Below are 24,632 nucleotides of genomic sequence, written 5' to 3' on the forward strand. Positions count from 1 at the left end.
GTGACGCCAGGAGCCGCCTCAAGCTTCTCCGTGCGGGGCGCTGCGGCCGCAGCTGCAGCTCCTCCTGTCGCACCATTTGGCTGTCACTGCGTCGCAAAAGCGGCCTCACTTGGCGGCTGCCAGAACACGTGACGACCGCGGCCGCTACCTCCAGTGGCGAAGGGGAAGTGGGGCGGAGAGGACCCCGAGGGCGGGAGCAGCGCGGGGGGCGGGGCGCTTTCCGACCCGGCTCCGCCGCGGCGGCAGCCATTGGACTCAGCTGGGGTGAAAACGAGGGGAAAGGACTGGGCTCGCGTCTCTTGGGAGGCGGGAAGAGGCGGGGGGGGGGGAACCCCGGGGGGGAACCCCACACGCCCGCTTTTCTGCTGCGTTTAACGGCCCCACCGTGAACACCACAACTCGGGAGCTCTCTCGCTGTCCCTGCCCCCCTTCGCCAGCTCCATTTCTTTTCTCTTGTCGAAGTTTAGGCCTACCGTTAAACAAGCGCCTTTCTAACCTCCACAACTCCAGAGTTTCGGGAGTATTGTTCCCCTGCCCCTTATCGACCCAAGCGGCTAATCTTGTCTTTTTCTCTATCCCACCCCCAGCGCGCCATTCCGACCAGTAAGGTGCACAGCTGGCTAAACGGGTGTGGTTCATACTTTTCAAGAAATGAAAGCGCTCGGATCCCTTGCCGTCCTTAACGCACAGCCTTTAAGATGCCTCTTCCCAAGCGCGGAACTACTATGGTTCGGGCTGTAGAACGCCGCTAAGTGCGGGATCTGATTAACTAATTCTTGAATATAAACTGAAGAAGGTGGGGCGGATCAGCCCGCGAGTGCAAAAAAGGCCAACTTGGATGTAGTAAACATCAAGCTAACCTATGAGTAATAAATAGATAGCTAAGTAGTGTACGTTTTGGTTTAAGAAAACGACAGTGTAGTATTTGGGAATGTCACTAAAGTCACCAACAGATAGCTTTTGTCTCAGCAGCGAATGGATGGATATTCTAGGCAGCTGCCTAATTTTAGATTGAGACTGGACTGGAATACAATGGCTTTGTTAAAAGCTACTTGGAGAAAGTGTTAGGTGTTATTTAACGAGATAGCTACTTGAAACGCTATTAATAGGCATACTTCTTAGGAAATAGAATATTATGTATTTCTCTTACACTCCATGTGAGATCTTTTGGGCTAATGCTAGGACTTGTGCTTATCTTTTTGTCTTCTCAAGTCTCCCGCACTAATTTGACAAACATTTATTGAAGATCGAGTTCAATGACCACTATGAGTTTCTGAACTTATAAGAAATTTTTCTAGTGTGTATTTTAAAATTTTGTAACATTTTATATGTTTAATGAATTTCTTTGATTGAAATAATAACTAAAATATATGCAATAGCAACACTTGGAAAAGCCAAGAGATAATTGTCCTTCCTGGTAACTAAGAGCCAGTGTTACAGGCCCTGGAGTTGCAGCCAAGATTAAGAGAGTCCTTCTTCCTGGAGTGATTAAATCCTTTGGAGAAGGACTTGTGTTCAAATAAATATGATTCAGTTTAAATATGATACAGTTTTAAATGGTAAGCACAACATGTTAGGGGAGCACTGTATTCAGATATATATACACATATATGATGTTAGTGTGTTAAATATTCATAAATAAAATTTACCATTCAGACAGAGTTAATTACAATTCAGTGGCATTAAATGCATGCCTAGTTTTGCATTACCTTACTCCTGAATGGATTTGACATGGCCCACATGCACATAGTTGGTGCATAATCATGGAATTAAAAGTTACCTTGTGGTAGGGACCCCTCCCCAAGGAGAGAGAAAAAGAGAAGACTCCAAGGTCACCTGGATATGCACCCAGGTGCCTACATCCCCCATGACCTTGTAAACTGAGACAACTCAATTAGACTGCATGTTTATGTGTGCTATTATATATGGGAGACAAAGAAATAGAAAATGTATTAAAAAAAACTATGCCAGGTGATATGGGCCGCCTAGTTCTTTGGGTATGAACCCAACAGAGTGGTGCCAGCACGAATAAAAATTGCTTCCTGGAAAGAAAAGCCTCAGTGTCATGACTCTCTGTGTGAGAATCCTGCTACAACCTATGTAAGGGAGTCCCTGGCTGGCTCAGTGAGTAGAGTATGCAACTCTTGATCTCAGGATTGTAAATTTGAGGCCCAGGTTGGGTGTAGAGATTACTTAAAAATAAAATCTTTAAGAAAAAAATTACCTAAAGGGCACCTGGGTGGCTCAGTCAGTTACGCTTCGGACTCTTGATCTCAGCTCAGGTCTTAATCTCAGGGTTGTGAGTTCAAGTCCAGAATTGAAAAAAAAAAATTACCTGTGTAAGGACTTAGAAACAGTCAATAAGCATTCTTTTTAAAAATAAATTTTAATATGAGAGAGAATGTTCAATTTTGGAATTACTTAGTGACAGAGATGGAGACCAGAACCTAAATTTAATTGCCATTCCTAGGCTTCTTTTAACCTACACCATACTACTGTAAGTACTGTAAATAGAATCCTCATTTATACTGAACACAAAGCATTATGGTTCCTCAACTTTTTTTTACCACAGAGACTTCAAACTACATATTTCTACAGCTGTACAAGTATTGATAATAATTTTAGTTTTATATGTCACATGTAAATGTAAGCAACAAATACAAAAAGGTTTTAAACTTATAGGAATTATTTCTGATTGGGTATGCTGGGGGAAAATAGTGCATACAAAAGGGAGGCTAAGACAATATCAAAACCGCTTGCCAATCTGGAAAATGTGATGGTTTAAACAATAAATTAGTTTAATTTAAGCTAAAATCTACTATCCAGCTCACAATCTCTGTTTAGGGAAAAAAAAATGTAATAGGGCACGGGGCATACTTATCAGAATGAAGCACACTTGAAAAAGTTTAAATGGAAACTTATATCATGTTAATTTAGATGAGTTGTATTTAGTCTCTATTTGCAAATGTTTTTCAGGAATCCTACGTAAGTTAGCTCATGTTCTAATGTATATTAACAATAAAGAGGAAAGCTTTGCTGTTGTCATTGTTTTTAACCAATGTTCATGTAAGAAGTTAAAGACTGAAAAATATTTGGACTGTATCACTGGCTATGCAGGTGCCTTTTAAAAGTTTTCATAGATGTTGAAAAGTCTTTAGGAAGTTAAAGTGTCCAGGGTGCCTATGTGGCTCAGCAGGTAGAGCATGTGCCTCTTGATCTTAGGGCTGTGGATCCAAGCCCCATGTTGGGGGTAGAAATTACTTTAAAAATCTTAAAAAAGAAAAAAAAAAAGGGAAATGACTGAACATATAGAAACAGCTTCAATTAATAATATATACAAAATGTTATTTTATAGTTTCCTTTTTAAGTGAGAAGAATTGTTACAGAAAAAATCCTAGTAGAGCTGAACTTTGCTTTGTTGTTGTTATTTTTGTTCTGTTGGTGAAAAACAGATATTCAGATGATGAGGCTCTTTTCCCTTAGATCCCAAATGAAATGAGATAAGAACTGTATATCCAGGGAAAGAGTTAGAAACCTTTACTTTGTGAGCCACAGTGTTTTTGTTGTCTTGTTTTTTTTTCATTTTCCGTTTGCTCTTCCTTAACTTTTATTAAAATGTTTTTTAGAATTCTAGCTTATCCCAACAACATTGCAGAGAATCAAGGGAAGGGTTTTTTTGTTTTGTTTTGTTTTGTTTTCAATGTTAGTATTGATATAAAAGAGAGTAACCCTTTAACCTCCAAGGGATCAAAGTGAGGTAGCAGTGGTAATCAAAGTGACAGACTTCCAAAGGAGAGACAAAAGTCAGGGAGAGTCAGAACTACTGGTCACCATGCTTTTCTTGCTTAAGGAACCCCTATGGGGATTGTTCCTTATATAGATGAAGATAATTTTGAGAACAAGATGGTTAAAATCAAGGCCAGAGCAGAATCAGCTGTAGTGACTGTCACAGATCCTTTTAGAGTGTCTGTTTAGTTTCTTTCCCCTTATCTGGGGACTTCCCTATCCCCTGAAAAGAAGTCTCTGTAACCATGTTGATTCTGCTTGATCTAGATTTTTAAGTAAACTATGGATGGACCACAATAGAACATGTCTAACTTTAGCCAGCAAGATTCTCCCTCCAAGAATTTGGAAATAAAATATTGGGATACTGATGAACTGGTGGCCCTGGAGTGGGAGGGAGGTGTGATGGTTCAAGAACTAGAATGATCTTTTTTTTTTTCTTTATAGAAAGAGAGAGTGCATGAGCAGGGGAGAGGGGCAGACGAACATAATCTTTTTTTAAATTGTTAAAAAAATTTTTTTAAACATGTATTCATTTTTGAGAGATAGAGACAGAGCATGAGATGGGGGAGGAGCAGAGAGAGAGGGAGACACAGAATCTGGAGCAGGTTCAAGGTTTTGAGCTGTTGGCACAGAGCCCAACATGGGGCTCAAACTAATGAACCGTGAGATCATAATCTGAGCTGAAGTTGGAGGCTTAACTGACTGAGCCACCCAGGTGCCCCACAGAAAAGCAGAATCTTAAGCAGGCTCCATGCTCAGTGCAAAGCCTGACATAGGGCTTGATCCCACAACCCTCGGTTCATGACCTGAGCCCAAATCAAGAGTCAGGCACTCAACAGATGGAACCATCTAGGCACCCCTAGAATGCCCATTTTCTGTCATATGTTCAAAGATGCAAAAAAAAAATCTGCTCTTTGGGAAGAGAAAAGAAGTCCTTTCTTCCTGTCTCTGGAAATATAATGGTTACTAAGGCATACCTGGTCTTTGTCTTCATGGAACTTATAATTTAGTTAAACATAACAACAAAGAAAGTGAATTCAGGGTAGATTAAACATAGATCAGACAGTCCTTTCCTGAGTGCTTCACACTTAAGCTGAGATCTCACTGCTGAGTAAACGTTAACTGGGCAAAAAAGGGTATAAGGAACTTTCCAAGGAGACAGAATAACATAAAGTTCTAACGCAGCAGAGAGCAACTTGTGTAAGCACTGAAAGGCTAACCTACCATGTAGGTTATGCTGAGTAATGAATGATTCCAAAAATCTCAATCTCAAAAATATGCAACAGAGTTTATTTATCTCTCATGCTACGTGCCACTATGGCTGTGTTACATGCCATCTTCACTCTGAACTCAGGCTGACAGAGTGGTCTCTATCTGGAACATTGTCATGGTCTTCTTGGCAGAAGGAAAAGAAAAGTGGTAAACCCCCCACTGGTTCTTAAAGTGTGTGCTCACATTTCACTTTCACTTTTCATCAGCAAAACCTTTGCCATTCCTGAGAGTAACGAGGGGGGAAGGTTATATAATCCTCTGACAGAGAGGGACATAATAATCAAAGGCACTGGATGTGGGTGAAGAGTAATCCAGTTCCATATCATGTATAAGATTTTGATGTTTGCCCTAGGAGCAATAGAAAACCACTGAATACACTTTCCATTAAAAAAAATCTCTCTGGCTGTAATGAGAACAACAGATCAGAAAGGGGCAGGAGTGGATTTGGAGAGAAAAATTAGGTCATTTCAGTTTTCCAGGCAAAAAAAGGGCACTGAAAATGGAGAGAAGCCAGTAAATGTAAAAGATAGGAGGATCTAATGATGTGCAAAGAGCAGTAGTGGTGACAGACTATGTAATCCCAGGATGGTGGAAGAAATGTAGCTGAATAGGTTTCTGAGGTTTTACCATTTGCTGGCTCCAGTCTTCTGGGAAGTCCAGCTACTCTTCTCTGTCCTAGGGTTTTCTGGACTCTCGTAATGAGTCTCCCTTTGTGTGTGTGTGTGTGTGTGTGTGTGTGTGTGTGTGTGTGTGTGTGTGTGTGTGTGTGTGTGTGTGTGTGTGTGTGTGTGTGTGTGTGTTCTCAAGCAAACAGCCCTAAATAAGCCTTTGAGCCAAGGTGAGAACCATCAGTGAAAAGTGATACTACTGCTCTGGCTATATGATAGAAGGAGGTAGAAACAGTTTAACCTGTGTTGTCTTCTCTTCCAATGATTCCTTCTCTACCCAGGCGACTTATCATTCCCCCAAAGACCCTGACACCAGCAAAGGTACAAATTATAAACAACTAGTATATATTAAACCTGATATGAACCTTCCCACAACACTTTCCTGATACATCTATTTGAGTATTTATATTTCATTGTGAAGTCTTGTATACAATCTTGTTTTCTTGCTAGATTTAAAGCTACTAGAAAGCATTCATGTGTCTTATATGGCTTATAATATTATCTCTTATGAGTGGATAGTGTGTGTGCTTGTGTCTCTGTATGTTTTACAGAAATATTTTAGGGTATCTATCAGCTAGAGACTCCCCTCTCCCTCAGAAAATTAGAAAAGCTTGTTTTATAGCTTCTAAAGTCAAGCCTCTGGTTCCCCAATTCAGTTTTCGGGACTGTGACAGGTTATTTACACATGCTTGCATGCTTCTCTCTCCTTATAACATACCCCCACAGCCTCCCCCCACTGCTTTTGTCCCTTGGTTATGCATATATTGATATGGAACTGAAGCCCAACCCATGACCAGTTATCCAAGACCAACTGTTATCAAGCATTTGTGAATTCATTAATTTGGACCAAAGATTTAAGAGCAGTAACACTATAGGATGCAACACCTTTCACCTTGAATCTGAGTCTACCGCTCTTTTTCCACCCTCAACAGGTTAACAAGCAAAGTCTTTTCCTTTACTCAGCTGCTACAGCTTGACTACACTCAGGTTCTTCTGATTCTTAACTGTTATTACAAATAAGATTATTTGGGGCGCCTGGGTGGCTCAGTCGGTTAAGTGTCTGACTTCGGCTCAGGTCATGATCTCAAGGCTGGTAGTTTCGAGCCCTGCATTGGGCTCTCTGCTGTCAGAACTGGGCCTGCTTTGGATCCTCTGTCTCCCTCTCTCTGCTCTTCCCCTGCTGTGTGTGCACATGTGTGTGCTTTCTCTCTCAAAAATAAAATAAAACATTAGAAAAAAAGATAGGAAAGTTCTCCTCAAAATATGCATGGTCTCCTGAAAGGGATATCAGAAAATACCATTTTCCTGGCTTGGTACCTAATCACTAAATGAATGGTAACATTTTGAGTTTTACGTATTTGAAGTAATCTTTTAACAATCATTGGGAAGTTAAACTTTTTATGTTAACCCTCAGGATCCATTTATACTCTTAAAAAGTATCAGACTCCCAGGGAGCCAGCCTGGGTGGCTCAGTCAGCTAAGTGTCTGACTTCAACTCAGGTCATGATCTCAGGGCTTATGGGTTTGAGTACCATGCTGGGTCTTGTGCTGACAGCTCAGAGCCTAGAGCCTGCTTCAGATTCTATGTCTCCTTATTTCTCTGTCCCTACCCTGTTTGCACTGTGTCTCTCTCTCAAAAATAAACATTAAAAAAATGATCAGACTCCAAAGAAATGTTGTTTTTATGGGTTGTCTTCTGATGTTTACTGTACTATAAGGTAAAATTGAAGAATTTTTTTTAATATTTATTTTTGAGAGAGTGAAGAAGAGGAGGGAGAGAGAGAAAGAAAGAGAGAGAATATACAAGCTCATGTTTCATTGTGAGAACCTCATTCCATGTTATACAACTTCTGAAAAACTCTATACCTTGTACCTGGGGAGAATAAGAATGAAAAGGCAAGTAACATCTTAGTATGGTGAAAATAAATTTGATTTTTCAGATCCCCTGATCACACTTTGAGAACTGTTATTCTAACCTAGAAGGCTGCCTCTGGTGATTCTGGATTAGTAAAGTTTCACTACATGTGAATACGGGAATGTGATCTCTGTACTTCCAGTGGTTAAGATCTGCTACCATGCCAAAATAATCACAACACTTGGACTTATATTTGAAACACTGGTGTGGCACATGAGACATTTCAGCTGTCCTTGTCAAAATGAAAAAAAAAAATAGGCATGAAAAAGTTTATGTAAAACCTGACTGTTTTACTAGTAGTACTTCCTTTAGAAGAAAACTCTTTCACAACTGTAAATAGTGATAAAAATAATAAGTACAAAGAAGCTGTATATAGGTCATACCATACATTTTAAAGGGTTTGTCTCTGGTGGATGACAGGGAGGTGGTTTTCCTAAAGTCATTTCTTTTTTTTTTTTTTTGAATGTTTTATTTATTTTTGAGAAAGAGACAGTGTGAGCAGGGGAGGGTCAGACAGAGAGGGAGACACAGAATCCAAAAACAGACTCCAGGCTCTGAGCAGTCAGCACAGAGCCCGACATAGGGCTCGAACCCATGAACTGTGAGATTATGGCCTGAGCTGAAGTTGGACGCTTAACCGACTGAGTCACCCAGGCGCCCCCCTACAATCATTTCTTAAGCACCCAGCAGTTACCCAATAATGTGTATTTACTATCTGAATTAGTGTAAAGTTAAACTTTTGTAATGAAGAGTTTCCAGGAAATTTATTACTCTGTCACACATGAGGACTGCACAAGATAAGCAATCCAAGTCATCAGACAGGCTCTGCCCCATGAGGCCATCCAAGGATCTTACTGCTTACTTACTATCTGCTTTGGCATTATGCTCAACTGCATGGTTAAAGCTGGGTCAAGAAACTCCATGATCTACCTTTAGGAAAGGAAAAGAGAGAATGGTATTAAATGTTCCATGTCTTAAGGCCTAGGCTCAAAATTAGTACACATCATTTTTGCTCCCATTCCATTGTGAAAATGTCCTCATTTGACCACATCTAGCTTCAAGCAAGGCTGATAAATGTGCTTTCTAACTAGTCATGGCCCCCAAAACAACTCAATTACTGAATAAGAGAGGCAGGGCGGACATTGATGGACAATTCACAGTATCCATCACATAGCCATTTTAGCCAATGAGTTTTAGACTCAGCAAAATATTCTACTTCTCAAACGTGAATATGCAAGCTCCAAATCTATATCAGATTCTCCAGGTCCTAGAGTAAATAAATTCATTAGAAAAGACAAGACCATGAGTTTTTTTTTTTTTTTAACACTCAGAGCAAGTGTTCCTAAGTTTAAGTGATTGCTATCTTACAATACTCCCTGTAAAGTTTCTTAGAACATAACTGTTACTCTCTGAGAAGCCAAAGCATCATAGTGAGGACATATGTAGGTGTTATGCTCAAGAGTCCCAGTTGAGCCAGCTTTCACACCATCCCAGCCCAGGCACCAGACAGGTGAGTGAAGAAGCTATCGTGGTAACAGACCTTCCTTTCTCAGCCATTCCAGCCCCCATCCATTCAAGTCACCAGATGTTGGAATCATCCTATTTGAGGCCACAGACATCATAGAGGGAAACAAACAATTCCTGCTATGTCTTGTCTAAATTCCCAAACCAAATTTGTGAGCATAATAATATGGTTTGTTTGTTTTAGAAGTGGGGGGAATAACAGATACACATTGGAGCATACATTCCAAGCTGGATAGTTAGATAAGCCCCTTTCCCAAACTTGTCACTAATAATTTTTCTGAAATATTTAATTGAAATTCTCCAAATGAATCAATTAAAAGAAAGTTTAGCTTTTCTAATTTATTCACTCATTTGACAATATTTATGAAGTACCTATAGTTTACTGGGGTTGTATTTATAAACTGCATGCCTTAGGACCCAGTTATATTCATTCTCATGTTTCCCAAGTTATCTTGAATGATAATAATAATATATCAGACTCCTGTATCTCCAAAGCATTTAGTAAATGTAAAGCTCATTATAGGTAGAAAGTACTTCATGAGAACTTTCTTGATAGTAATTTTTAAATTTATAGTGAACATATATATATGTTTGCATTTTTCATGGTCACATTCAGGTATTCAATTTATTTAGGCATGGCTGAAAACATGTGTATTTTCTAATTAAAAATAAGAACTGCTAGTTATAAGTACTTATAAAATATAAAGATGGCTTTAAAATATGTCACTTTATAATGATTCTTATGAAGGGTTGCCTATTAAAGATGCTATTTTGGAAAGGAGTATTATAGTCATTTGCATATTTATTTTTATATGCTGGTAGTTCACATGATCTGTGTATTACTTTTACAGTTTAACTGTAAGCCTCTCACCAAATGAAATTTTATTTTTAAAGTATCTTATCACCATACACACATACGCAAGCAGTTTGAATGGTGTAAAATATAAGATCCACATTTCAATTGCCTTAGTGTGTTGCCTATCGTGACGAGAACTTCCTAAAGTTCTTCTTTATTAGAGAAAAATGTGGTTGATTCAAATACCATGCTTCAGCTGCCTTCATCATTTGAATGAGATAAACTCTCAGCAAGATGTATTTAAGAAACTATGGTTCAAACTGTGTTATCCTGCTATAAAGCAATCTGCTAAACATTTCTGAAGCAATTTAGACAGCTGTGACTCAGTTGCAAACAATGTGGACACTTAATCTATTGACTTGAAATTGGGGCTGCAAAAAGATATTCTAGAGTTTTCTCATGAGTTCATTTTCTACAGAGAAAAATGCTTCCTATTTTTTACATGCTAAGAATGGAAAGCTAAAACTTATAATAAAACTGGGGCGCCTGAGTGGCCTCAGTCAGTTAAGCATCCGACTTCAGCTGAGGTCATGATCTTGACATCAGGTCATGAGCCCACGTTGGACTCTGTGCTGACAGCTTGGACCCCGAAGCCTGCTTCAGATTCTGTGTCTCCTTCTCTCTCTGCTCCTCCCTAGCTCACACTCTGTCTGTCTGTCTCTCTCAAAAATAAATAAAGATTAAAAAACTTTTTTAAAACTATAATAAAACAAAGAATGAAAATGACCTTACAAATTAACTTTTACTAAAGGCTATATAGGATTATAGGTATAATGATATTATTCCACATATTGTAAGTATCAACATATTTTAAGGGCTTTTACTCAAAAGAATATGACATGCTTTTAATTTGTTCTGGGTTATATTTATCTTAGTATAAATTCTTCATGGATTTTTCATCAATGGTTTGCCTATATTATCAACATCCTTTATCTTCACTGTTTTTCTTATGTTGATAAACTCTGTATTTGGAGTAAATAACTATTCACCTGAGAAATGCATGCCTTCTTGATTTGAAAAACATTTAAAAAATAATTATTTGACTGAGACAGTTAATAAAATATGTTACATTAATCAGCTATATTATAAACTTGGATATTGAGCAAACCATACCACAATTTGAAACTCACTGTGTATAATATATTCATCAATGTGTAAATAAAGACAAAGGAGTACAGACACAGACAATTATCAAATAAGGGAAAATTTAATGCTCATTTAAGATTTTTTGGGGTCAGTTTAAAAAAAATTTTTTTAATATTTATTTACTTTTGATAGAGAAAGAGAGACAGAGCATAGTGGGGGAGGGTCAGAGGGAGGGATACACAGAATCTGAAGCAGGCGCCAGGCTCTAAGATGTCAGCACAGAACTCAACATGGAGCTTGAACCCATTAACTGAAAGATCATGACCTAAGCTGAAGTTGGACCCTTAACTGATTGGGTCATGCAGGCACCCCTTTTGGTCAGTTATTTTTAAAGATATCATTTACACTGTAATATGTCAATACTCACTGTGTAGACATTATTCAGATATAACTACACAATGTTAAAATTCAGTTATATTTGTTTACAATAACAAGTAGATAGGCTAGATTTTCTCATTTTCAACTTCTTGGTCTTGTATTATGTGAATATAGTTAACAGAATAATAAAGCAAATAATTTCTTACAGCCTGTTGATCATTTAACAGCTTTTACATTATCTCAAATTTTTACTTTAGAACTATCTTTCTAAAATTATTACCTTTCTAACACAGTTTTCTTTTCACAACAGTTCCTAATATAGACTAGCAATTCTAGTTAATAGCAACTCTGAATGAGTCATTTTTCATTAGCACCTGTTTACTTGCCCTATATACCAGGTAAAAGGTGATTTCAATTTGGACCTTTTATCACTTAAATGCTCCAAGAATTTAAATTCCTTAGCTAAAAATAATACACTCAACTAATTTGTTTTTCCTTGAAAGGTAAATGAGGCCAGAAGCTACAAAGACTTATATGAAAAGTAAAGCTAACTTAGGGTGTTAAAGTTTTGATTTGTATTCTGTATGCAGGACAGCCTTTGCCTAGGGCTGTGTTTTTTTTTTTTAACTTTTTCATGGTTTTTTATTTATTTTTTGAGAGACAGAGAGAGACAGCACAATCAGGGGAGGGTCAGAGAGAGAGGGAGACACAGAATCCGGAATAGCCTCCAGGCTCTGAGCTAAATGTCAGCACAGAGCCTGATACAGGGCTCGAACCCACAAACCATGAGATCACGGCCTAAGCTGGAGTCTGACACTTAACTGACTGAGCCACCCAGGCACCCCTGCCTGAGGCAGTGTTAATGGATGAAAGGTAGGACATTCCTGGGAAAGATATGTGATAGGGTTTTCTACATATTCATTCCCTCTACACTCGCTGTGATATTGAGGTCTCATTGATGGACATTAGTGTGTAGATAAATAGTAGTGAAATCTTTAAGTGGCAAAATATGTTTTTCGATATACTATCAGTTTTTTCCCCTGACATAGGTCCCTTGACCTCCCCTGCTCACCTCCTTTTTGCCTCATGTGGTTAGAAATTACTTGAAATGGATTGGTTAAGTAAGACATGTAGAATATGGGTAATATCCCACAGCTACAACTTCTATTCATTTCAGGATCTGTATTTATTTTCTCAATATATATACTTCCAAAAAAACCTCTATAACTCTGAGGTGATTTGTACGTAACCCATCCCAAGAAAACAATCCTAACCTTAAATTTTCAAAACAAAAAATATCCATATTTCCCCTCTAAATTCATCTTAAAAATCTTCCTTGTCTCAAATCTATACACTTTTTTCAGTCAAATTTGTCAGTTTTCCATCTCAACATTAAAAATAGAATATGGGTGCCTGGTAGGTTGAGTTGGTTGAACATCTGGCTCTTGGTTTCATCTCAGGTCATGATCTCACAGTTCATAAGTTTGAGCCCCACACTGTCAGTGCAGAGCCTGCTTGAAATTCTCTCTCCCTCCCTCTCTGCCCCCCTTCTCTCTGTCTCTCTCAATTAATAAATACACTTTAAAAAGGAAACAAAAATAAAATAGCCCTCTGCTTTTTACATTTAATAATTAAGATAAGAAATAATTTTCATATATATATATATTAGAATTAGATTAATTGGATGATGTATTCAGCTTTGTGTAGCAAGTGTCAACCTGTCTACATGTGATCCAAATTTAATTTTCTTAAATATCAAGGAATGCTTTAGGGCCCTATTTGCCTTTTCATCTGAGTTACCTTGTGGACCAATCAATATGATAAGTCAGGGTACAGAAAAAGAAGTTCATTTCCACTTCCAACAGGCAGAATTTAAGACTTGAGCTCTAGCTTTAGTTCAAATTGCCCCTATAATTTTACTGTTGTTGCATTTACCTGATTGTCTTGCACTATTTTGTACTTCTCAGTCTGACCATATTGGCATCTGTTTAAGCCACAAATAGTAAAAGAGTAAAGAACAAAGAAACAAAGAGGATGAAACAACAGTAGAATGTGGGAGTTAAATAGAACACACATTCAGTTTTACCTCCCTCTAGGGAACCTATAGCAGCTCTAAGTTTGATTCCCTAAGACTGAAGTGAACATTCTCTTTTCTGCCTGTTTGCCTTGACCAGTATACTTACTGGACTCAACCATCTCATTTGACAAAACATAAATTTCATGTGTGTGTATTTGCATGGGTAAATTCATTTTTATATCAATAGTAATGATAATGTTATTGTTACAACAGTAAACATTTATGCCAAATACTATTCTAAATGCTTTATATTTTGTCCTCCCAACAACCCTATAAAGTACTACTAGTACTTACATTTTATAGGCAAGGAAACAAATGCAGAGGGATTAAATGAAATGCCCAAAGCTTCAATACTGTAAGAGACAGAACCAGGATTCACAGTTGCCTGGCTCCAGAGTCTATGCTCTCTTAACCCTAGCATGGACAGATACAAATATCCAAAATCCATTCATTAATGGGTTGAGGCAGAAGAAATGTACAGAAACCAAACAAACAAGAGTAAGGCAGTTCCTAGGAAAATAGGATTTAGGACATCATATTAATTCTAGGTTTTCTGTTATATCCTCAACTAGACTGGACATCACATTGAATACTTCCTTGGGTTATTCTTTTTTTCCCCGTCATACCTACTCATAGTAGTCATTCAAAGGTTTTATGCTGATTCATTGTCTAGGAAGGCCTGGGACATTTTGGAGCTAGAAGACAATAAATACGGAATAAGTCAAGAGCCTTACTTCTTGACCTCAGACCCAGTGGTACGGTCTTGGGGCTAGGTTTCAGATAACCGAGGCCATTCTTTCAAGACTTACCTAATATTTATTGATTACATATTCCTTTATAGTAATAAAATCTTCCTCTTTGATAATATGCAGCAAAACTCCTTTTTATATACGATTTTGGGGGATAAGATTACAACCTGTTTCACATGCGATAAGGCTTCCTCTGGAGATATATTTTATTCAATCCCTAGTCTATTCAAATCTGTGTACTAGATAGAATGTAGTATTTTATAGTAAAATTATTCGAAGGAATTAGGGGATCATTGTGACCCTTTTATCTACACCTTTTCATTTCAAACCATTTTAGAGGCAGGAACACCTTCTGTACATTCTACTAGCACATAAAGGACATATGAAGCACTTATTTTCATATCCCCAGTGTACTACTTTTGAAATATATTCTCTATTACTGTGGTATTTTTCCTAATTACTCATTTCTAATTATATTCACAAGTCATTATTAATAATGACTTCTTACTTCCTTATTCAGTTAAGCATTTGCATAATGTTTTTCATACAATTCAGCATTAGCACAGGTATTTTGAATTATACACTGTGGGAATTAAACTTTATACTTGAAAGGGCATATTTCATTTTTCTAACTTAAAACTAAAAACTTAAAATTCAGCAGTGATCATGAAAACCTTCTTTAAAAAATATACTGCAAATAGATTTAGGGAAAAATGTTATATGAAGACCACCTATTCATTCAGAATTTGCTGGAAATCTTGAATTTTAATGTAGCTGAACTAGATTTAGTTTATAAGACTAGTTAGGACCATCTTTCTGGTATTCAAATATTCTTATTCTGTATACTTAATTTTTTTTTACTGAATTAATCTAATTTTGAAATTCAAATTCAAACCAGGGATCCCTGGTGTCTTGTGTCTCATACTATCGGAAATGAATGACCACCAGTTCAAGGCAATAATTTATCTTCATTCTACCTTGTTGTGGATAGCACAGTATCTTTGGCCCTTAGCACCTACCTCAGTGATTTTATCAACTTTTCCAACTTCTAAACATCATGGAGAGATAACTCCCAATCTAGAATTCTAGACTAACCTCTCTTATTAACTTCAGCCTCATACTTCCTTTTTCTTACTGAATATTCTGAGTATTTCACTTGGAAATTTCACGTTCACCTCAAACTCAAATTATCTAGAGCTGGGAACATCACCTTTCCCTTTAAACTAGTCTCCCTTTCAGGTTTTCTTATTTTTCTGAAGATTGTCTTCATTCTTCTGGTTATCCAGCCCTAAAATAGTTAAGTGACTTTTGACTCCTATCTACTCACGTCCCACTTAACTCACTGTCCATTGCCAAGTTGTGTCTGTTTCTTACTTCATTAGTGTTTCTTACATCCACCCCTATTTTTCTACTGCCACTTTCTTTGTCAAGGTCCCCAATATATCTCATACACTCATAATGTCTCATATTCTAAATATGATTCTCCTAAATCACAGGATATTTAGATCAGCTATTCCTACAAAATTGGCTGCACGATTTTCTTCTAGGGTCAGCTTACTATTGACAATGTGAGGATCAAATTCTCTGGGTTTTCCCCAGCACTTTTTTTCTTAGCTGGTTTTCTTCTTTTTTTTTTTTTCTTTTTCTTTCTTTCCCCATCATTAGGGCTAGCTAGTATATCTGAATGCCCAGATTCCTTCTGTTTTTCTATTCATTAAATTTTTGTAGCAGAGCTCACATCTCTGGCAACACCATCTCTCATCTGGGATTCTCACCTGGCCTTAGATCCCCTGTGTTTATGGTTTGCTCCTTTCAAATTACTGGAGGAGTGAGCCACGGTCTCAAAGGTAGATTGCTCTCTCTCTCTCGCTCTCTTCACCCATAACCTCCTCGTCTCCAAACCCAACTTCAATCTTCTCTTTCTAATCATAAAGTGGGATTTACTTTTCCAAGAGACTACTGACATATACTAAAGTTCACAGGGGCCCAGTTGGCCAACACACTAACCTCATATAGCACTTAACATGAATAGTGAGATCATTTGCATGTTTAGTGATGACAATTGGTTTCTACTCCTTATCCCATTCAGAGCTTTATCATAATGTCTATCTGCTTCAGGGTTATGCTATCAACATTCTGCTGCTGCTATACATAAAAGGTGAAGTTAAAACATGTGGCACATTCATAAACATATGAATATATATTCATAAATAGGCTTAAAATTATGTGAGGTAGCCAGTAATTCTGGCCATTTTTCTCCTGATTTTATAAAGCATACAAGTATGCAAGAGAATGATGTTATCACAGCAATGATCTTAAATCTTCTCTAAAAAAAAGAGCCCTATTAACAAACTTTAGAAGCCCATCTATATCTAGGAAGAAATTACTTGGGGGTTACCTGGGTGACTCAGTCGGTTAAGCATCCAACTTTGGCTCAGGGCATGATCTTGTCGTTCATGAGTTCAAGCCTCACATCCAGCTCTGTGCTGACAGCATGGAGCCTGGAGCCTACTTCAGATTCTGTGTCTCCCTCTCTCTCTGCCCCTCCCCTGCTCATTCATTCATTCCCTCTCTCTCTCTCTCTCTCTCTCTCTCTCTCAAAAATAAACACTAAAAATATTTTAAAAAATAGAAATTACTTGGAATATACCACATATCCTTCACAATAGATAGATACGCCATTGTCCCATGACCCTGACGTAGAGCACTTTGCCATTAGTGGGTCAGCTATTTTTCTTATTCTCCAAAAGCTTTACAAGAAACACAAGTGGTTAGACTTCTTGCTTAAGCTCACTAGGGATGCATTTAAGTAAAGATCCCTTTATCTTTTGATCAGGGACCATAGGCTCAAAGCCTATAGGGGATAGGGGGATTATGTATATGAGTGAACTAAGAAAACAATATTGTGAGCTTGAAGGATAAATGACACCTTGCACAGAACACATGCCTGGGAGATATTAAGGAGTGATGGGAACTATAAAAAATGGAAGAGTCTTTTGCCCATCTAAAAAATGCTACACGAGGATGGAAGTCATTGTTAAGGACTACAGAGCAAAAAGATGGAAGGAAGCTGGATCCCTGATGATCATAGAGCCACCATACCAATCCAGGACTGCCTATCTCCACACCTAGCTGCTAAGTCCAGGGAAGTGACAGCCTTGGGAATACCAGACCCAGGGATCAGCAAGACTTCCTTCTCTCAGGTCTTACTTTCCTCTCCTTCTCCATGTTAGCTTTGGTATCTCCTAGATTCTTTCCACATGGTGGGGAAAAATGGCATCAGCAGCTTCTCATTTGATACTTACATGGGAAGCAAAATCATTTGCAGGCTTCAGGATCCACACCTGGATCTTATGGTCCAAAAGTAACATAGGGATATTCCTCCCCTCCTAACTCCAGCAGAAAAGTTCTGAGGAGGACTTTGATCAGTGTAGGACAGTTACACATCCATCCCTGTCCCACTGTGAATGGCCCTTTCAGACCAAGGAAGTGGCGGAATTCCCTGAAGGAACTAGGAGGAGGCAGGTACAAACTACAGTTCCCATTGTCCATTGCATCTCCTCTATTGTAATTGTCTTTTTAGTTCTGTCCCCTTTACTTTGTAAGGCCTTGAAGGCCAAAACTGTACCTTATTAATTTTGTATCTACCTAGCCAAAAATAGCACAGGGCATATAGTAAACCTTCAGTAAATATTTGCTGACAAAAGAAATGAATAACCAAAGCCAGTCAAAGAATTTCGAGAACTCATGACAAAACTCTGATCAATAGGTATAACCTATTAGCACTAGAGCAGTGGCATTCTGACACTAAGCCAGTGTTAGGTTTGGGATTTTTATACAGTTGTGGTAGAGGCAGGAACTTACTGCAGTGTGGCCAGTTCATGTTGAATAAACATGCAGTTGGCATAAAAACTTGTGTACACAGCAAGCAAATAGTTTTTAGCAGGAAGTTTCCTGAAAAGTATCTCATAATTTGTAACAACAACTAATCTTGCTAAAATTTTTAAAAAGTCATACTTCAAAATATATTTCAGGATGAGGAGAAAGTAAATCACTATGAAAAATCAGTTTGACTGCCCCAAATGATAACAGGTACTTTAAATTCAGAACGGCTGGAGAACCATGAGATCATTTCACAGACAAGTCTCAGTTTTATCAACCCTTTCCAAGCACGAGCCTGCATGGGACAACATAATTTAATAGGAGAATTGTGTCAAGAAAAGATAAAAATAAAAACTAACATGAATCAAGTTCAAAATTGACTTGTTTGGAAAGAGTTTGAGGTAGTATGTGAGGGAGACTGTGGGGTAAGAATTGCTGTATTCAGGTTTAAGTGTATATAGAAACAAGATATGCAGTAGAGTACTAGCCACAGGATCTGTTTTGAAAAAGGCTCATTTTGAGGCAATCAATGTTAAACTTAGAGAATAAATCATTTGTTGAAAAGGTAAGCAGACCTGGAGCACCTGGGTGGCTTAGTCAGTTAAGCATGCGACTCTTGGTTTCAGGTCAGGTCATGGTCTTAACGTTCATGGGATTGAGCCCCATGTCAGGCTCTGTGCTGGCAGAATGGAGCCTGCTTGGGATTCTCTCTCTTTCCTACTCTCTCTGCCCCTCCCACACTGGCACTGTCTCTGTCTCTCTCAAAATAAATAAATAAACTTAAAAAAAAAAAGAAAAAGAAAGGTGGGCAGAACCTGACATAGTGCTGTGGAAAGGGTAGAAGTAAAACAAGTGAAATGTATACTTTAAAGAAATTCATTTTAGGGGTGCATGACTGGCTCAGTCAGAAGAACTTGTGACTCTTGATCTCGGGGTTGTGAGTTCAAGCCCCATATTATGGGGTAACAATTACTAAAAAAATAAAATTTAAAGAAATTCATTTTACACTAAAATTTTGAGTAATATCTCTATTTTATAGTATACAAACTCTCCCTGCATTTGCTCAACTACTATATTCTCTGACTCAATTGTCAGATATTTGGATTGCTTTACATATTTAAAAAGTTAAGATGTACTGAGCTTATTTACATCTAGCTGTTATGCTGATCTTATGTGATGTTATTAACAGTAACAAATCATGTTGTATTTGTCTTAATATTCTCAGCCTCTAATAAAGTTCACAACCCACAGTAGACCTTTGATACATGTTTACTGAATGAAAGATTTACATTTTCAAAGAAGTTTCATACACATGATTTCACATAATCCCATAGTAACCCTTTGAGGTATTTATAATAAATATTTTTGGATGAGAAAATAGATTCAAATTAAGAAAATAAATTCCTAAGTCATGAAGGTTTTTAATCCAGTACTTCCTTCTGGTTTAGTTTAGTTATGATGTCTTCTTTCAGTGAATGAAGAGTGTGTGTGTGTGTGTGTGTGTGTGTGTGTGTGTGTGTGTAGTCTATTTATTTATTTTGAGAGAGAGAGAGGCAGAAAAAGAGGGAGGGAGAGAATCCCAAGCAGGCTCTGCACTGTCAATGTGGGAAGCGGGGCTCAAACTCACGAATCATGAAATCATGACCTGAGCTGAAACCAAGAGTTGGAAGCTTAACCAAGTGAGCCACTCTGGTGCCCCATCAATGAATTAAGTATACTTTATTATTGTTATTTTTAATGTTTATTTATTTTTGAGAGAGAGAGAGAGAGAAAGCAGGGGACAGAAAGAGAGGGAGACAAATGATCTGAAAAAGGCTCTGCACTGAGAGTGAGACCCTGATATGGGGCTCAAACTCACAAACCGTGAGATGATCTGAGCCGAAGTCAAATACTTAAGTGACTGAGCCACCCAGGCACCCTATGACTAAAATATATTTTAAGTTACAACACATGCAGAGATGTGCAGACAAGTAGAGGGTATCTAGCTTTTGCGTGTTCGGCACCACACTTTAGGGAGCTATTGGCTGTCATTCACATTACTGTATCCCTCTGGCCAGGGGGTAGCAAAGTGATCCATTTCCAGCGAGTAATAGTACTCTGATGGAACTGTTTGGCTGAAGTGAGGGTTTGATCCAAGTGATGTCAGCCTGAGTCCTTTTCCAGGCTTTTTCAATTTAGAAGTGAAAGAAATTATTGCCCTTTGAAATCACAGAGCCTGAACAATGTAAAGGTGAATCTGCTTTGGCCCTGGAAAAAGGCTAGTTGTAGTTGGGAAAAATGAAGCAGGCTGTGAGATGGAGCGGGATAGAGGCCCTGAACTGGTCATGCCTTATGGGTCAGCTCCATCCTAGATATGTTGAACCATATGAAATTGCCATACTGTAACAATGTCATTGTCATTTGGCTCAACCTAATATGCAAGTTAGAAGACCACACATCAATCTTATCCGGAATCTTATGAAGTATTTCCAGCTCAACTCTTTTCTTGTGATAAATGGGAACATGAAGGCCTTGAAACTTCAAAGGACTTGTTCTCAAGGTTAGTAATAATGCCAAGTAATGCAAATTTTCTGAATTTCAATCCAAGACTCTTTCCATTAAGCATAATGATTCACAATTTTTATAGTCATTTTCCAATTTTGTAAACCAGTTGCATCTCACTTTTTTTTTAAATTTTGTTTTTAACTTTGTATTTTTCCCTTCTTAAGCCTAGAGAAATATGCTGTTATGACTCAAAGCAGGCAAATTTGTATGTTATAAACTTTTCCAGGAAAGCGCATCTCTAGGCTTTGACTAAAACCATGAACTTTAAAACAAATAGAAACAATTTGATTCAAGTTAAACGCATGGTTGTTTTTAAGGCAAACTTCACATATGTAAAGTTCTGACTGCTATTCTCTTCTTCCTTTTTATTAAGTCTTCAAAAAGGACTTCTCAAACTTCAGTATGTACAAGAAACACCAGGGGTTACATTTTCAACATGCAGATTGCTGAGCCCCACACCATACACTGGATCCAGGTCGCTGGGGGTGGGTCCCAGCATCTTCATTCTAGCGAGCTTGCTAGGTGTTCTTAGACACACAGAAGTTTAAGCAGTAGTGACTTAAGTATTGCCACCCTCAGCGATTCTGTCTCTGAGTCTGTTTCTCAACCTTCAAAGGGGAGAGTGCTGAGAGCATTATCCTTAAAAAAAAAAATCATTATATTGTCACAGTTACAGTTGGGGCTGCGATGTATTTTGCAGGTGTGTTGGGCTGGAAATGGTCAGGAGCCAATGTGCCACACGTGGTACAACTCATCAGCTCCCATTTATCAGGTTATAACCTATGCATATATCCTGCTCAAATCTTTGTCCCAATCAACACAGTATTTCTAACAACCAACTAAGCATTTCTACCTCAAACCCTACATATCTTAAGAGCTCATTTTTATCATTTTTCCAAATATGCTTTTCCTTTTATATTATCCCCTTCAGTGTAACTGAGCAAGCTAGAACACTCAGATTTGTCCTCAAATCTGTGTTTTACCTGTCATATAACTCATCACCTAGTCTGTGTTGAACCTATTTTTCGAACATCTCTCAAATCAGTTTTCTTTTCATAATCCTCATTGCCATTGCATTAGGGTCCTCACTTAGATGCCTGTCATCTCTTCTGGGCTCTAGAAATAGCTTCTTAAAAGGCTTTTGTCTCTACTCTCATTTTTTCTGTAATCCATCTTTCACACTGCCATTGGAGTTACAGTCTTAAAATGCAAATCAGATTTTGGCATTCCTAAGCCCTCTCCCAGATAAAGTCCAATCCATTTGTATGACATATATAAGGCCCTTTGTGTTCTGGTTTAACTTTCCAGAGTAATAATCCCTTGCTTTTCCTGCCAAAGCTCATGATTCAAATCTAATAGTGTTAGATCTCACTGAACTATTAAACATTGCATTATTTTTGTCATTTTAAGGTGGCCCTTAAAATTATATCCCGTTAGTTTTTATTAACTGTAAAATTTGGGGCTTTCATAAAACATTCTGAAAACTATGAAAGCATAACCAAACCAAGGACTTCCCATGAACATGATCAAAAGTGTGCCCCTGTTATCTGTGCAGACAAGATCTGTTGCTTTGTCCTATAATTTATTTATATGTAAAGATATGTTCTCAGCAGAACGTAAAAACTGGAAGCCTGTCTCTACTTGGTCAGGTCAGCATGAACCTCATATCTAAGTTAGAAAAAGAAAAGTTAGAAAAAGAAAATTGAAGGAAGAAATTATTACTCTCTTGTATTCAAGAGGGGAGCACGAGTTTTGGTCAAACCCATATCAACTCAAGCCCCTGTATGATAGGCATTCCAAGTATTTCTTCTGTAATTACTCAACTGACCTTTTCATATCTATTTCCAATTTTGCATCCAGACTTCTTTAGTGTCAGTGCTCTGTGGTGCTAGTGTAATGATCTTACAGGTCAAGAAATGATATAAGTAAACTGGGAAAAGAATGAGACAATTAGGAAGAGTCAGTTTGCATTACAGATCTGTAGGCACACTTTCATAAGATTAAGTTCACTTTAAGGCAATAGGAAGAAGTCATTAACATAAATGTAATAACTTGAAAAAAGTATTAAGTAAGAAAAAAGCATATTACAAATGAAAGGACAAAAAGGATTATAGGAAAGGAAAAATATACTGGCAAGTACAAAAAACCAGGTAATTGTCATCAACGGAGTCTAGAAGGGGGAGAATAAAAATGTTATACTGACCAAGGACAGTTTAAGAGGCCACAGCTCAAATAATCCTGAATACACCGTTAAAAAATAGCTATCCTCTTTTTTAAATATTTAAATGGAGCATGGAATAATTCTTTAGGCTCTACGTAATATTTAGCACTACGACTGTCTTTCTCTATCAGTTCTTAATGTTTTCTCTAAGAGGTTATACTAACCTTAAACTCATGTACCTGATCTCAAATCTCAAGTGAATTTGCCCGTCTCTACTGGCATTGGTTGGAAAATCATAAAGACTTGTTTTAGATGCTGGGAATCTCTTCTGTGCCTGTTCTCAGAGCTGGTTAAGAGGCAGGTTTGTATTTGATCCAACAAGATCCTACCTTATTTCCAAGTTGCTTCTCCTTGTCTTCCCTTATGAAACACAGCAGACACCACTGACTAGACCTGGATGGTTTCTGGGTATAATAAACACCCTGTATCCCTCTTCCACTAAGCACTGAAAGATAAACACTGTTTCCAGCCACTCACTGTCTGGACTATAATGTTCCTTTGTTTGTATTCAGGCGTAAGGTGAATTATTTACTTCTCAGCTGTGGATAGCGTAGCCACTAGTATCTCCAAAAACAGCTCAAGATCATTGAAATCAGCAGTATTCTTAGAATCAAGCAGCACCATAGAAAAATTTAATAATTTATACTTTCAGAACAGGAAATTTGACAACCTCCTGTGTTAATCCATTTTAATGATTAATAAATCTGCTGTCTAAAAACATTGCCATTTATGGCATGACTTCAAGTTACAAGTTAAGCCTGTTTTATCTTGTTTTGTCATCAGTGTACACGGCCACTCTGGGCCATTGTCCTGTTATTATAGAGCCTTTATTTTATCTGTAATTCCATTTTCTAATTTTTTAAACTGTATATGCTTCTTTATAGTTCTCATGTCACCTTAGGTTCTAAGATCTTTACATTGTTCTTAAAGTGGTGGCTGTCCAAATACTCACAAAAAACAGACTATTGACTGTTGGTTGCAGAGGGAAGGTGGGTGGAGGGATGTGTGAAATATGTGAAGAGGATTAAGAGTGCACTTATCCATGGTGAGTATAGAGTAATGTGTAGAATTATTGAATTACCATATTGTACACCTGAAACTAATATAATGCTCTATGTTAATTAAATTGGAATTAGAATATATATGTCTTTGAGTGAAAAAAGTGATATATATTTCATATAGCCAATGTGTCAACCAATAAATATAGTGCCTGCCAGTGCGCAGACTAATGCCTCATAAACTTCAGAAAATTTTTGTGTAAGAAGTATTTGGTGGTAGGGAGAATACTTTCAAGGGAATTAACAGGAATGGGAGCCAGGAACGGAACTGCAGCAGCTAACACAGGATACCAAGTGTGGACAGGGAGTTTTTTCAACAATGGAGGTCATGGTTAGAGAGGAAGGTCATTCACCAATGAAGTCCAGGTGTGAAGAGAAGACACACATGTTCTCCCCCAGGATATCTGTTGTTGCTGTTGTTGGTTTGCTTGCTTGCTTATTATTAACCCTGAGTGTCTAGTAAACAAACTTAGAGATTTAGGTGTAGCTCTTCAATGTACTGAGTAGGGGATGGGACTTGGATAAAATGTGCCTTGTCCTTCATAGTTAAAACATTTGGAGGGTTACTAAATTACTATGCTGTGGCATCAATCTCTGTTTATTTGTAAATAAAATG

Source organism: Suricata suricatta, chromosome 8, assembly GCF_006229205.1.
Source record: "Suricata suricatta isolate VVHF042 chromosome 8, meerkat_22Aug2017_6uvM2_HiC, whole genome shotgun sequence".
Lineage (NCBI taxonomy): Eukaryota > Metazoa > Chordata > Mammalia > Carnivora > Herpestidae > Suricata > Suricata suricatta.